We start from the raw sequence: 13,844 nt of genomic DNA on the forward strand, positions 1-13,844 counted from the left end.
GCCAAGAAAATCCAAACAGATTAATAAAGACAAGCAGGTCAAACTCCCAAAGACTGTTCTTTCTGACCTGATCTGCTAATGGCTTACTACAAACCAAGTCCGGAAAAGCTGGGTCTGTCCACCTCTTGGGCGGCGATGTTATAAACACAGGCTGAAAACCTTTTTTCGAACAGCCAAGAAAGTGTAACCACCGTGATGGGAACAGAACAAGAAATAACCCCGTGCTGTCACGAGCCCATCATGCGTTCCCTGCACACAGGGAACCACAGCTCAGCGTCTCATGTCCAGCACAGGCCAAGTGCATCCCCTGGACCTGGGAGTCTGCAACGAGCTGTCGGACCCTGAGTCCAGGATCCTGGCTGGTGGCCAAAGACAAGGACACCTCCCTGTCCTTGGCGCGGAGATGCAGACGCCAGGCCCCCAGAGTGCTGTCGGCAGCTCTTTCTGACCTGAGGCTGGGAGGAGGGTGGTGGCTGATACGCTGAGAGGCGTCCCTGCCAAAGGCGGCCAGGTCCCAGTCCCTAGAAACCATGACGGTGATGCGCGCATGGCCAGACGGGCTTTGCATACGGGGTCAAGGTAACGATCCTGAGCTACGGAGATTATCCTGAACCATGCAGGGGTGTCCGGGTAATCACGGGGGGAGGCTACACGGGGGAGGTAGGAGGGCAGAGTTAGAGAGGGGATGTGAAGGCAGAGGCAGAGATGGCAGGGGTGTGGCCGCGAGTCAAGAATCTTCCGAATCTGGAAGATGGAAGGAACGGTTTCCCCCTAAAGCCTCCAGATGGAACCACTTCTGCCCCCACTTGATTTCAGCTCCATCAGATACGTTTCAGACTTGGGAACTCAGGGCTGTTGTCTTAATAAACCACTCGTGTCGGTGCCCACGTGTTCCAGCACCAAAAGGAAACGCAGGAGGTTCCAGTCCAGCTCTGTCCCTTTGAGGGGATGGCTTCCCCGAGACTCTCCATTTCCTTGTCCACAGGACGGGGACCGGGGGGAGGGTCACTGCAGACTCTTTGAGGCCCTCGGGTGGTACCTCACATACCAGCCCCCCCCACCCAACCGCTCCCGGGTGGCACAGTGTGTGAGAGGCTCAGGAATCCAACGCTCGCTGGTTTAGCTTCTCCTGAGGGGCTCCACTCTTAACGGGAGTGAAGAAGGAAGAAGCAGGGAGCGATACAAAGGGAAAAAGGGAGCCTGTCCATTAGGAAGAGAGCAGAACAGGATCTGCATCCCCTGCCTGCCTCTTTAGGGACCGTCAAGGTACCCTGAGGAATTCATTTTTCAAGGAGCCTGGCACCGAGAAATTTCCTACCATGCCCTCCTTCAAAATACCTTGGCATTTACATGAAAAGGCTTCCCAGATGATTAACCTGTTCTAACGCTTGCTCACATTATTTTCCCTCCATCAGCACTAAGCATCATGGATGTTCTCATTCCAGAAGGTACTCAGATCAGCCAGGAATGTTCGGTTGGCAACAACAGACAACTTGTACTGTCTTAAAAGCGGAATGTTTCTTGAAAGGGAAGGAGATTCTTTCCCCGAAACCTGAACACAGAATCTTCAAAGGGTCAGTGCTACACTTGCGGCCACTCAGATGAATCCTGCTCGCAGTGAAGGCCACTGTCTTCCAACGTCACCACCCTTGACCCTCAAAATAACCTGATCAACATACAGTGTCATGTCCATTTGCTCAACTAACTCAGAATCACGCCGTGAGGACGAGAGACAGGATGTGAACCAAAGACAGAGCTCTTCATCCCGAAGCTACGGAACAGGGGGAGGGAAGCTAAGAAGATTGTACCCAGAGTTGACAGTCCCACGCAGAGCTGTGCTTGGAATGCTGCCCAGACGTCTAAAGACACTGGAACCACCAATGGGGGAGGCTGGCTTCAGATCCAAGGCTGGGATCCAGCCTACCAAACCATGGATGAGCAGAGACGGCTCCCAGACCCCACAGGGACCCATTTTGATGAGACAGTCCTGCCTTTTTTCTTGATCAATCCCTTCCAATTGAAAGGCATCTTGGTTTGGTTTTGAGTTGCTTTTCAGCATCTCTCTGCAAGTTGCTAGTCTCATGTTCAAGAAGAGAAGACAGGCCTTGGGCCTAGAATCTTCTCTGGCGATAAGAGCTACGAGGAATGAATGCGATACTCCTCTTAGTCTTATGAGAAGACTAAGAGCAAATACCAGCGATATTCATGGCATATACGCTTAGTCTTATCTTTCTATTGGCAAAATCATATTGATTTCCCTTTTACGACGGTGTGGAAAATTTCCTTTCAAAACAAAGTTAATGAAACTAGGAATTGGTTTAAAAATAAACTTTAGCATTAATGTGTATTAAATGTTAGTTAAATACGAATCAGGGAGCCCCGGGAAGGAGGGAGAAGACGGGCAGAGGTTAGAGGGCAGCCGCCGGGCCCTTCAGCAGAGGGTCGAACACAGCACGGGCTCTAATGCACGCGAGGTCGTTTGCGTTCTCCTGTCAGGGGTGAGGCGCAGAGAGCGGCTTGGAGAGGCCGCAGAGAAGGCGTCCAGGGCGGCTGCAGGGACCAAGCCATGTCCACATCGTCCCCTACCGGGTGTGTCTGCACCCCAGGCTGCTGGCACCTCAGAGTCGCCCCTGAGACCTCACAGTAACGGCAGTGCAGGGTCACCGAGGCGGCCAGTGTATTCTGCTTGAGAAGTCAGGGGAGCAGGTGATACATTTCAGAGTCACACACACTGAAATCAATTTAAATATATGCACAATATGGTGCTCGAAAAGGAGGAACCCACCAATTCATGAAAGGGTTAAACCTCAGCCATCCGGAGAATCAGCCGTCTCAACCTGCTCTCGCAGCCAGGGTTCTGGACGGTCGTTGCCATATGAACACATCCCATCCCAGGCTGATTAGGGAAGAGGTCCAGGAGCAGTGGACGGTGTCGGATGGGGTCATGTACCCCAACGCAAACCTCACTCTAGCTGGGGACCTAAAATTTAACTCACTTTGCATTCATTTGGAACTAAGTAGCACTGAATAAACAGTCCACGTCTGGACTCTGAACGGCCAGCTAAAGACTGCTTTTCCAACTGTATTAGTTACCTATTGCTGCATAACTATCCCCAAACTAAGTGGGTAGAAATGATTTTAAGCATTTGTTATCTCACACCGTTTGTGTGGGTCAGAAACTGGGAAGCGGTTTAGCTTGGTGGTTCGGGCTCAGGGTCTGTCGTTCGAGTCAAGATGAGAGCGGGATCAGCAGTCCCGTGAGGGCCTGGCGAGGACAGGGGACCAGCTCCCAAGGTGGCTCAGCACGTGGCCTCAGGTCCTCCCCAGAGGACGGCCTGAGCGTCCTCCAAGCTCGGCAGCTGGCTTCTCAGAGGGAATGATCCCAGAGACAGAAGGGTGGAAGCTTCAATCTCCTCCCAGGCCTGGCCCCAGGAGTCACACACTCTGAGGTGCACGAGATGCTACTGGGTACAGGTCGGCACTCGTCAGTGTGGGTGAAGACCAGTAAGAACTGACCATCACTGGGGCTGCCCTGCTAAGCTTACATTCAAGTCCTGGCCCCACTACCTTAAATCTAGGTACAGTAGTAGCTGCTGAATTGGAATTTAATGAAAAAGTGAATAGGAGTTCCCCTTGTGACTCAGTGGGTTAAGAACCTGACTAGGATCCGTGAGGACGCAGGTTTGATCCCTGGCCTCACTCAGTGGGTTAAGGATCTGGCGTTTCCGTGAGCTGTGGTGTGGTTTGCAGATGCAGCTCGGATGGGGCATGGCTGTGGCGTAGGCCAGCAGCTGCAGCTCCGATTTGACCCCTAGCCTGGGAACTTCTATATGCCACAGGGATGGTTATTAAAAAACAAAACAAAAACAAAACAGGGTGAAACTGAAGGGTTTTTACAAAGTTGAAAATTGTACCCCATCACTTCAGTGTCAATAAGTAACAAAACTCATGGGAATATTAAAGCTCTTTTTAGAAGGCTAAAAATAATCCCTTCCCCCAACTTTTCTGCCGGGCTTGACAGTCTGTTTTGGCTAAAGTCCATCTCGTAACGGTCTAAGGTAAACTACTGCCTAACTAATCTTTTTTTAGAATTCCAGGCTGAGTAAACTTCAGAGGCTCCTGATTAATGTCCAAGAGTCCCATGGAGGCCTGTCCTTTCTCAACTGCCTCCCAAAGCCGACCATCGCATTGATTTTTCTTTGTTCCAAATCCCCATGAAATAAACCGAGCCTTAAAAGTGAACAGAGTTGTCCACAAACGTGACACCTGCTTTGCCACTTGAAGCAACGAAGCCAACGGAAAGGGAGAAAAAACGCACCTGCTCAGCATCTTCATTTGCCAAAGTTCATCCCGTTTCCCGTGATCCTCCGCCCCTGCTCCGAGGGTCCTTGGCCTCCACTTCCCACCGTCCTTCCCTTCCCTCTTTGGGGAAAGTTCTGAGACTTTTCAGACACAGGAGTTCATGCGTGAAGCTGCCTCTTCTCAGGGGGAACCTGTCATACAATTTAAAAGCTACCTTTTCTGGAGTTCCCGTCGTGGCTCCGCAGAAACCAATCTGCGGAGCATCCATGAGGATGCAGGTTCCATCCCTGGCCTCCACGCATTGGGTTAAGGATCTGGCGTGGCCGTGAGCTATGGTGTCAGGTGCAGACGTGGCTCGGATCTGGCGTGGCTGTGGCTGTGGCACAGGCCAGTGGCTACAGCTCCAATTCAACCCCTAGCCTGGGAACCTCCATAGGCCGTGAGTGCGGCCCTAAAGATAAATAAATAAATAAAAGCTACCTTTTCAGATGGACCCATGATATGCTGCGGAACTGGGACTCTTGTCATATGCTTTTCTCATCACTTAGTCTTGCAAACGAGCCCACGATGCTGTGATCACTGTTAACATGTGCAGGATATTACAGAGGAGGCAAGACGTGGGGCGGTACCTCCAGGTCTCGAGGCCACTCAGTGGCAGAGGTGGGACTGGGACCAGGGATGTCCTGGCGGTTACCCCCACACCCCTGATCAGAGACGACACTGAGCAAACTTAACAGACGGCACTGACCGATATGAGCAAACTGAACAGACGGCACTGACCGATGTGAACAGACACGGGTCCTGCAGGTGCCCTTCTCCCAACAAAGCAGGTGTTACCCCTGCAGGTGATGAAGCAGCCAGGACGCCCAGAGGGGTGTGGGCTCCCGAGGGGTCTGAGGAGGACCGCTCATCTGAGAGAGTGGAAGGACGTGATGGTCCAGCACCCGTGTGTCCACCAGTGCGACGCGCTGGCCGAACAGCAGCCTTGCTCTTTCTACATCGTCACCCCGCCTTCAAATGGTCACCATCACGAGTCCCCACCATCTAGGGCAGAAGAAGGTGGGTCAAAGGGACAGTGAAAAGGCCTGCTGGGTCCTGGGCTACCTACAGGACTCTTTACCGCCAATGTCTCAGACGCTCCTCAAACTCCTGGGATTAAAATCCTCCAAGGAGAGGCTTTAATTTTGGCTTGTGCATTCCTGGACGGTATAAACAGTGTGCTCTTTCCGGGCGGTCCCCGTCCCCAGGCACCCCACTCACAGACAAGGGACGCTGCGGGACACCGCAGTCATTACCGAGGGGCTGGGCGAGGACGGCTCCCCATCCTGATCCACAAGGAAGGGCCTTCTAAGTGCGCTCGCGTGCACCGCCAAACCCAGAGGCCCTGGTCACGAGAGACGGGGTCACGTCTCTCTTATTTCCAAACATAACCCAAGCAGTGCGTTTCCTTGGGTCAAGGCTGTGCTCACTCATCAAAACGCTCAGTTTCCATGCTTTGGGTTCTAGTTGAAACAGTCACAAGTGAAACCGACCAGACACAGGGAAAACAAATACTAGATGCTACCACTTATATGTGAAATCTAAAAAAAATTTTTTTTTCAAATGGAACTCATCAGAAGAGAGAGTAGAATGGTGGTTGCCAGAGCCTAACAGTGGGGGAAATGGGGAGGCGATGGCCAAAAGGTACCAACTTGCAGTTCGAAGATGAATATGTTCCAAAGATTTAATAGACAGCATAGCGACTGCAGTGAGTGACACTGTATCACCCATCTGAAATTTGAAGAATAGATCTTAAGCTTCTTTTCTCTCTCTCTCTCTCTCTCTCTCTCTCTCTCACACACACACACACACACACGGACAAAAGATAACTATGGCGTGATGGATGTGTTAACTGACTCGACTGTCATCAGCATGTCCCAATGTACGCATGTATCAAATCATCACATGACATCTTTTAAACATATACAATTTGATTTGTCGCTTATACCTCAGGAAAACTGGGGGTAAAAGAAAAGGAACACAAGGCAAGTTGCTTTCAAGCAAGAAATTCAAAGGCTGCAGTGCTGGTTGATACATGAAATGAATTTTAATTGAAGAATGCCATTTATCTGGAGAGAAAAAAAAAAAAAAAAAACTTAAGAACACGGCTTCCAAGAAGGGAAAAGAAAGAAACTGGTGTGTGCCAGGGCTCCCAGGAAAGCCCGTGTTGCAGAGCCTGGACCAGGTTCCTCCAGATACTCATCTGGGGAGACTTAATGACCTAGTTGGTCATCCATTCATCCAACCACCCATTCAGGAAGCATGACAGCAGCGACTCAGGAACTTGCGCCTTGACCTTAGGCTGTCAGCCATCAGCCTCAGAGAGTTCAGAGGGCCTCGAGAGTTGACTTCGTGGACAAAGGATGCCAGGAAGCAAAGTGGTGCTCCGAGAGCTTCACTGCCAGCAAAGTTAGCAAAGACGGTTTCTCCAGAGGCCAAGTGCTCTAGAGAAGAAGCTGCTAGAGAGTGCAGAAGAAACGCCTGGCCAAATCCACTTATAATCACCATCTAATAACACTTGACAATGCTCTGTGGGATGAGCCCAAAGAAAATGATGGGAGTAATTACAAGGGTTCAGATTACTGATAATTCAATAATCATCCCGCTTGGCACATCTTTCTTTTTGAGATGGATACGGTGGACTGCAGGAGATGAGACGTCTCTCTCAGCCGCTCGTACGCAAAATGACCTTGGAGGAGTCCCTTCACCTCTATGCTTTTTCACAGTTTTTCAGGCGGACAGGATGTAGTAAAATTCTACAATAATACTTGCTATGATAAACAACACTGTGGATAATTTTGGGAAGTAGAGACAGATGCCCTCTCCCCACCCCCAAATTCCTCCTGCTCATTTTTCTCTGCATCTGGCTGATGAAACGAGATCTCTAGAAGATTTCTGGAATCGTAGCCACTATCTTAAAAGAACCAGCCAACTAAAGGATCCAGAATTAAGCCCAGGGATACTGAGGCTGGATTGTGCAGCGGCTCCAGGGCTAAGCGAGGACCGGGGTCAGGGCTGAAGCAGGAAGCCTGACCCCTCGAATTCCTGGCCGGAGAGCTAGGCTCTCTCACCAGGTCATCTAAATAATTATGTGATTAACTTCATTAGATGCCACTCACAAAGTTACAGCGAAGAGTAAATAAAGTCACGCATACAAAGCCCTTAGCGCAGAGTGAAGCGGTCCAATAAATGCTAAGACGGTGACTGTCGTGAGAAAACAGAAGACAGGTACGTTTATCTTATAGATTTTTTTTGTTTGTTTTTTTTTTGAATCATGGTTTAGGAGTGGGTTTAAAAATCTGCTGAGCCTCTTGGCTAAATCATATTAGAAATAACAGTCTTGAGTTCACCTGATTTTCTCTGACATTTATTGGAAAACTGCTAACTAACGTTTACCACGATTTCAGAAAGTCACTCAGCTACTTCAAGGCACATTTTCGATCGCACGTCCAAGTGAGAGCCGTTCAAGACCAGACGCCACGCCAGAGACAGGGGGTTTTCCTCTGCGGCCGGAGAGGCTGGTCTTTGTTTTAAATAACCAGGCAGAATGTGCTGGCTTTGAGGGGATTCAAGGCTTTCTCTTCCCTCCCCCTCTCTTCTTTCTCCTTGGCCTCTAGTTTTTAAGAAAAATGCTGATGGTTTTCAAAGGTAACGTGGCAGCGATGCGCACGGAGAGAGGCGGGGACGGTGCCAAGGAGGGGCTTTATTTTGACTCTCGTGCCTCCCGTCTTAACAAAACGTGCATTAATATCTTCCTTCCTTCCTCCCCCGACCCCTCCCTCCCTTGCTTTTGCAACCCAAGGATGTGGGCACGTTTGGTGGGGGACCTAGAGGTCTTGTCACTTTTTTGCAGAAATGCCTCCCTTCACTTACCGTTCAATATCACCCGCTGGTTTTACTCTAGGTAAAAAATAAGCCGTGTAAGAGGGACAGAAGAAGGCTGGGCTCTCTTTAGTAAACTCTACGATGCTGTATCGGGCTCCCCGCTTTTTTTTTTTTTTTTTTTTAATAAAGAGGGGTCTACCTACCTGACACCGTCTTGGGACTCGGTTCCAGGGTAAGGGTTTGGAGGTAGGGATCCACACTTCTTTTTACTGGTTCATGAGAATTTTTGCTTTTAGGCGCCCAGGAAACGGCGCTCAGTTTAAGGCCGGGAGATGGAAATAATGTATCTATGCCCTGGTGTATGTGTCTCATTTTTTATTCTAGTTAGTTTCGGGTGTGTTGCTCAAAACATACACTAACTGCGCCTCACCGTCTCCTCCACGTCAAGTACGGTTTTCTTTTGAGTCCTTGCAAATCCACTTTGGAAGAAAGTGTGGTCCCCGCTCTCTGAAGCAGCTCCACTCTTTTTCTGCCTTTTCTTGGCGCCTCCTGGTCCTCAGGGGGATTTTCTTTTCAGGTGGCACAACTGGGAGTTCCAGGGACCCGCACTTCCGACAGCCCTCAGGGCCCGAGAACAGTGAGGACACTGTGTATTAGGCCCTTCGATCCCTCCGATGAGCTGAGGCTCGGATCGGGGTTAAGGGGGGACACTTCCTCCCGGACCGAGGGGGTCAGGGCTACTCTTGCCCTTTCTGGATAAGGCAGCTGCTGACCTTACGTCCAGAGACCGACACGTTAGGAGAAGAACGGCTAATTCTTCTCTTTTCTCTTGGTTCTTTTCTGCCTTGTTTTTAAGCTGTGGAAAGGACTTCTGGAAATGCTGCCCATCTGACGTCTTATTCTTCTGTACGTGGGGCCCCTCGCAGCCACCCTGCTGAAGAGCATGGGCCCAGGGCGCCAGACTTTTTAGAAGGCTCCTTTCTGGTTTTCTATTTCTGAGGACCCTCAACGTGAAGAAAGGCAAACTTGGTATTCAATAACCACCCAGGATGGAGCTGTCAGCTCGAGGTGTCAAGAGAACCGGTTTATAAAAAGCCTGGTTAAATATAGGAAGTACAGTTGCATTCCAGGTAACCGGAGATTTGAACACCCAATACGACTTTAAGGGAAGCAATCTGTTTTGGCCCATTTTCAGGGATATATAATATATTACACCTATTTTAAGACCTATCAGTTTTCCTCCTTAGCTGTTTCTCAACTCGACCAGAAAACGCTTCCTCTAGCCTCACTCGTGTTCCAGGATGAGCCATATGTGTATTCCTTACCTTTCTCTTCCCCCAACTACAATAAATACATTCTTAACTATTACACATACATACCCTAATGTTTGCTGTTGTTGTTGTTTTTAAAAAAACCCAAATGTTAAGTACTCCATTATGATTTAATCTTCTACCACCAGAATCCAAAACCTGAAATTTGAGGGGTTTCTGGTCTTATTTTAAAAGAAAAAATTAAAAAAGGAACATTCATGAATAGTTTGGCATCTTTTACTATTTCAACGTTTTATAAATTTTTCTTTTAGGGCCACACCTGCAGCATATGGAAGTTCCCAGGCTAGGGGTCAAATTGGAAACGCAGCTTCTGGCCTACACCACAGCCACGATAACACCAGATCCAAGCCACATCTGCAACCTACACCACAGCTCATGGCAAAGCCTACCGAGGGAGGCCAGGGATGGAACCCAAAACCTCGTGGATACAAGCCGGGTTCATTACTGCTGAGCCACAACGGGAACTCCAACATTTTATAATTTTAACTATCTTAGAAATCCCGTTTTTTTCCCTTCCTTGTCAGTAGGGCGGGGGCTTTACTGTGTCGAGACTCTGTCTCCTCATCTGTAAAATGGGGCCACTACCTGCGTTGCAGGTGGTTTTAAGGATTTAAAGGTAACCTACACCTGATGCCTGGCACACAAAGAGCCGCTCACCCTCCCCAAGCACTGCTGTTTTGCACCTGCCAACCTAGGCAGGCAGCCCTTGGTCGTGGAGGGCCTGCCCACCTCAGCTTTGGCCCACCCACCCTAACAGCCTACACTGCACCCAGGTTGTGTGAGTGGCAATTCATCATTTTAAAAGACACGTGGCTAATTTTTCTGCTCCCACTACTACAAAGAGTCCCGGGGCTCCTCCAGGATCGAATTTCCCGTGGCCCCTAGGGGTAGAAAGATGAATTGTTTGATTACCAGGAGAAACAAGAGCCTGTGTGTCGGGCTGCTTTGCAAATCAATTCACCTCCCCACAAAGATGCTCCTTCCTACTTAAGATACATGGCTTTGCAAGGCGTTTGGCAGCATCCGTGTTTGCCGTGTCAGAGGGCAAGGTGCATGCAGATGTAATATCACCAAGCACTGTAATCTGAGTGTGTAAGAAAAATAACTGCAGACGGCGGGCTGGAGCCCGAGGGGACCCTTTTGCCACGGGCCCTGACAGCACCTCAAATAAGCACCTTACCTAATCTCCCTTGGTGATGCCTGTCTGTGCCCAGTGATTTCATGCAGCTGCCATCTGCTCACCACTGAGGGCATGTTGATGGTGGCAGTACTGTAATTACAGCCAGGGTCTCTGATGGCCACGTAGGCCCACTGCCGAGAAGGGACAAGACCCTGACAAAACGGGTGGGAGGGAGCCAAGGGGTGAACGTTACAGCCAGCATGGTGGGCTAAAGCTTCTCCTTTCATTTAACTCTGTATCCCCAGGGCTTGACATGGAGGAATGCCCAGTAAATACTGGGGATGGAAAGGAGTGAATAAAGGCCCCCCAAGAGTTGGCATCGCCAGCACTAGGCAACCATCATTATCTACATACAGTTTGGGGGCTTTTTTTTTTTTTTTGGTCTTTTAGCCTTTTCTAGGGCCGCTCCCATAGCATATGGAGGCTCCCAGGCTAGGGTCTAATTGGAGCTGTAGCCACTGGCCTACACCAGAGCCACAGCAATGCAGAATCCGAGCCACATCTACAACCCACACCACAGCTCACGGCAACACTGGATCCTTAACCCACGGAGCAAGGCCAGGGATCGAACCCACAACCTCATGGTTCCTAGTCATATTCGTTAACCACTGAGCCATGACGGGAACTCCTGGGGGCTATTTTACAAATATTTGTAACGAGCTGTTTATAATATATGGACAAATCCATTCATTCACTCATCAAAAATGCACTGAAGGGCCACTCTGCCCAAGGTCTGGTAACCTTTGTACTTCGGGACCTCAACCCAGATCCCAGGACACAAAGGGCACTGAGCACGTGTCAGATGCAGGGATGGATCGGGACCAGGGAAGGAAGAGCTGAGCCTGTGGAGAAAGTATACTTCTGCCACCCTCTAGGTCTGCAGAGCCCCTGTGTCCCAGCCAAGTTCAATACTCCTTGGGGCAGATGGACCTGGGGCTTCCTAGGCCACCATGCACCGCAGCTGCCCTGAAGGAGGGCTCTGAGGGCTACAGGGGCTCCGAGACCCTAGGAGGCTCAGCCTCAGAAGGACACAAGAGACCAAGGATGAGCCCCTCCAGTGACAGTGGGGAAACCGGGCTGAGAGAAGGGTCACGGGGCTAGGACTGAGCTCCGGGATGTTGACTAGCCTCTGCCCAGCTGCGCCCACAGCACCTCCCCTTAAGCTGGGCAACACTCGTGAGCTGATGCTCTAGGGAGGAAGAGACGGCCAGTGAAGGAGGAACGAACGCATCCATAGAGCGCTCTAAGTGCTCGGCAGGAAAGAACCAGCGTGGGCTGGGAGGGACGGGGGTGAACCAACGCCCCCACTTACTCATCTTGCTTAAGCCTCTCTGAGGTGCAACACCTCGTGTGTACACGGGGAGGCTAATGAGAGTACCTGTGTCACGGGGCTCTAACGAGATGCTGACGACATAGTCTCGCGTAGAATGGGAGCGCTTTGTCAATAGTGAAATGACAGTGATTATATTGCTTTTATTTAGATAGAGGGGTCAGGGTCGGCCTCTGAGGACGTGATCTTTGAACTGAGTCAGAAAGATGAGACAGCATCATCAAGAGGAGCAAGGTGTGCAAAGGCCTTGAGGCAGGTGCAGGCTGTGTGCGTTTGAGGAACGGAAAGAAGACTGGACTGGCTGGAGGGGACAGGGCAAGACTGGGCATGGTGTGAAATAAAATCTGCAAGGTGGGCAGGACTCCAGGCCTGCAGGACAAGCGAGCCGGGTACAGAGCGTAGATTTTTATCTTAAGTAGAGCGCCGAGCCACTGGGGTGTAAGGGCACAGCTGATACAATACTGCTGAGTAACAAGCAACCCTGAAACCTCAGGAGTTCACAAGACCACGTTTCTTTCTCTCCTATGCTGGGCTCTGGGCTGGTGGGGAGGGTTGCCCAGCATGAGCTGGGCTTGGCTGAACTTGGTCCCCAGTGGAAAGTCAGGTTCAGGTCTTCCTTACCTTTCTCATTCGGAGGCTCCAGCTGCAGAGGCACCGGACATGAGAAAAGTGCAAGGGGCAAAAACCCAGTCATGCAGCCCATTTCGAGACTCCGCTCGCAGCGTGGTAGCACAGATTCCACGGGCGAAACAAAGTCACATGACCTGCTCCTGGAGCAAGGAGGTTCGTCCCACCCATCACGACGCCCTGGCCAGGGTGGTGGTCAGATATGGGAATCTCCTGCTTTTTCAAAGTCTTATGCCACCTTCCAGAAGACCTGTATTAGTACCTGTGTCCTCTAGCTGAGAGAAATCCCAAGAGGATATGGAACACAAACGCGAAGCGCACACGCGACGCTCAGGGTCTGTCTGGCAGAGAGCCAGTGGAGGCAGCAGGTGCCGCACCGTCCAGGCTCCTTCCCCGGAACCACACTCAGCATCGCAGCGCCAAGCGCGGCAGCCTTGGACTGTGTCTGTGAGCTTGTCCTGTGCAGCCTTTAGCAAGAGGTGTCCTGAGGTACCTGCTTCCGCATTTTCGCCGTCGGAGTTTACGAGAGTTTCCTGGGAATCTCTATGTTCGGAGAGTGGGAGGCAGAGCCACAGAGCCCGAGGTACCCACGGCGCACAGCAAACACGGTGAGCGGGCCAGAGCCTGGCAGAGTTGTGACTGTCACCACTGTGAGCACCATCCCTTTCCCCACAACTCTCAGCACCAGCTGGACTCGGCCCCGTTTTTAACCAAAACAAGTCAGCGTTCCGCTGGACCCCACTTTGAAGAGTCGCCAAATGGCCCATGGGCTGTCCGATCAGAAGGAAGGGATGCCCTTGGACAAATCACAGGCTGGTCCGTGCCATCTCAGCACTGGCCTTCTGGAAACTTCCACCCTTCTCAGAAACAGCCCTCCTGGGTTCTGCTTGAGAGAAGAAACACGATCTGGGCCTGCCTGGGAGCCTCCTCAGCCTTGGCACTGGGCTCAGCCTCACGGTGGCTCAGGGAGGCAACAGGAACTGTTTGCATCCCCTGGCAGGGACCTGGAAGCTGCACATGCCTCGCTGGGTTCAAGTACAACGTCTTTCGTGAACGGCACGACCGGGCATCGCCTGGTATATTTTACCTGCGATCCAGCCCCTCTACCCAGCCTCTGCTCTGGCCTTGGAACTACATGAAAGGGTTAAAAAGAGAGCCAAAGAGAGAGAGAGAGGAGGAGAAATAGATGGGGAGGGTGTGGCAGTGAGGG

The 13,844-nt window shown here is 50.9% G+C and overlaps 1 protein-coding gene and 1 long non-coding RNA gene across 5 annotated transcripts in view; one reads left to right on the forward strand and one right to left on the reverse strand.

Moving 5' to 3' along the window:
• WWOX (WW domain containing oxidoreductase) overlaps positions 1 to 13,844 on the reverse strand; it is a 969,209-nt gene that overhangs the window by 402,206 nt on the left and 553,159 nt on the right. The gene's annotated exons all lie outside the window — the stretch shown is intronic.
• On the forward strand, positions 204 to 6,316 carry LOC146402192 (uncharacterized). The gene is made up of 2 exons (XR_014805392.1): positions 204 to 579; positions 1,416 to 6,316. It is a non-coding gene; the product is annotated as an uncharacterized LOC146402192 (long non-coding RNA).

The sequence above is a fragment of the Sus scrofa genome, chromosome 6, assembly GCF_054392235.1.
Source record: "Sus scrofa isolate SSC_HxYL_T2T_F1_AM1 chromosome 6, Sscrofa_HxYL_maternal_Yorkshire_Landrace_v2.0, whole genome shotgun sequence".
Classification (NCBI taxonomy): domain Eukaryota; kingdom Metazoa; phylum Chordata; class Mammalia; order Artiodactyla; family Suidae; genus Sus; species Sus scrofa.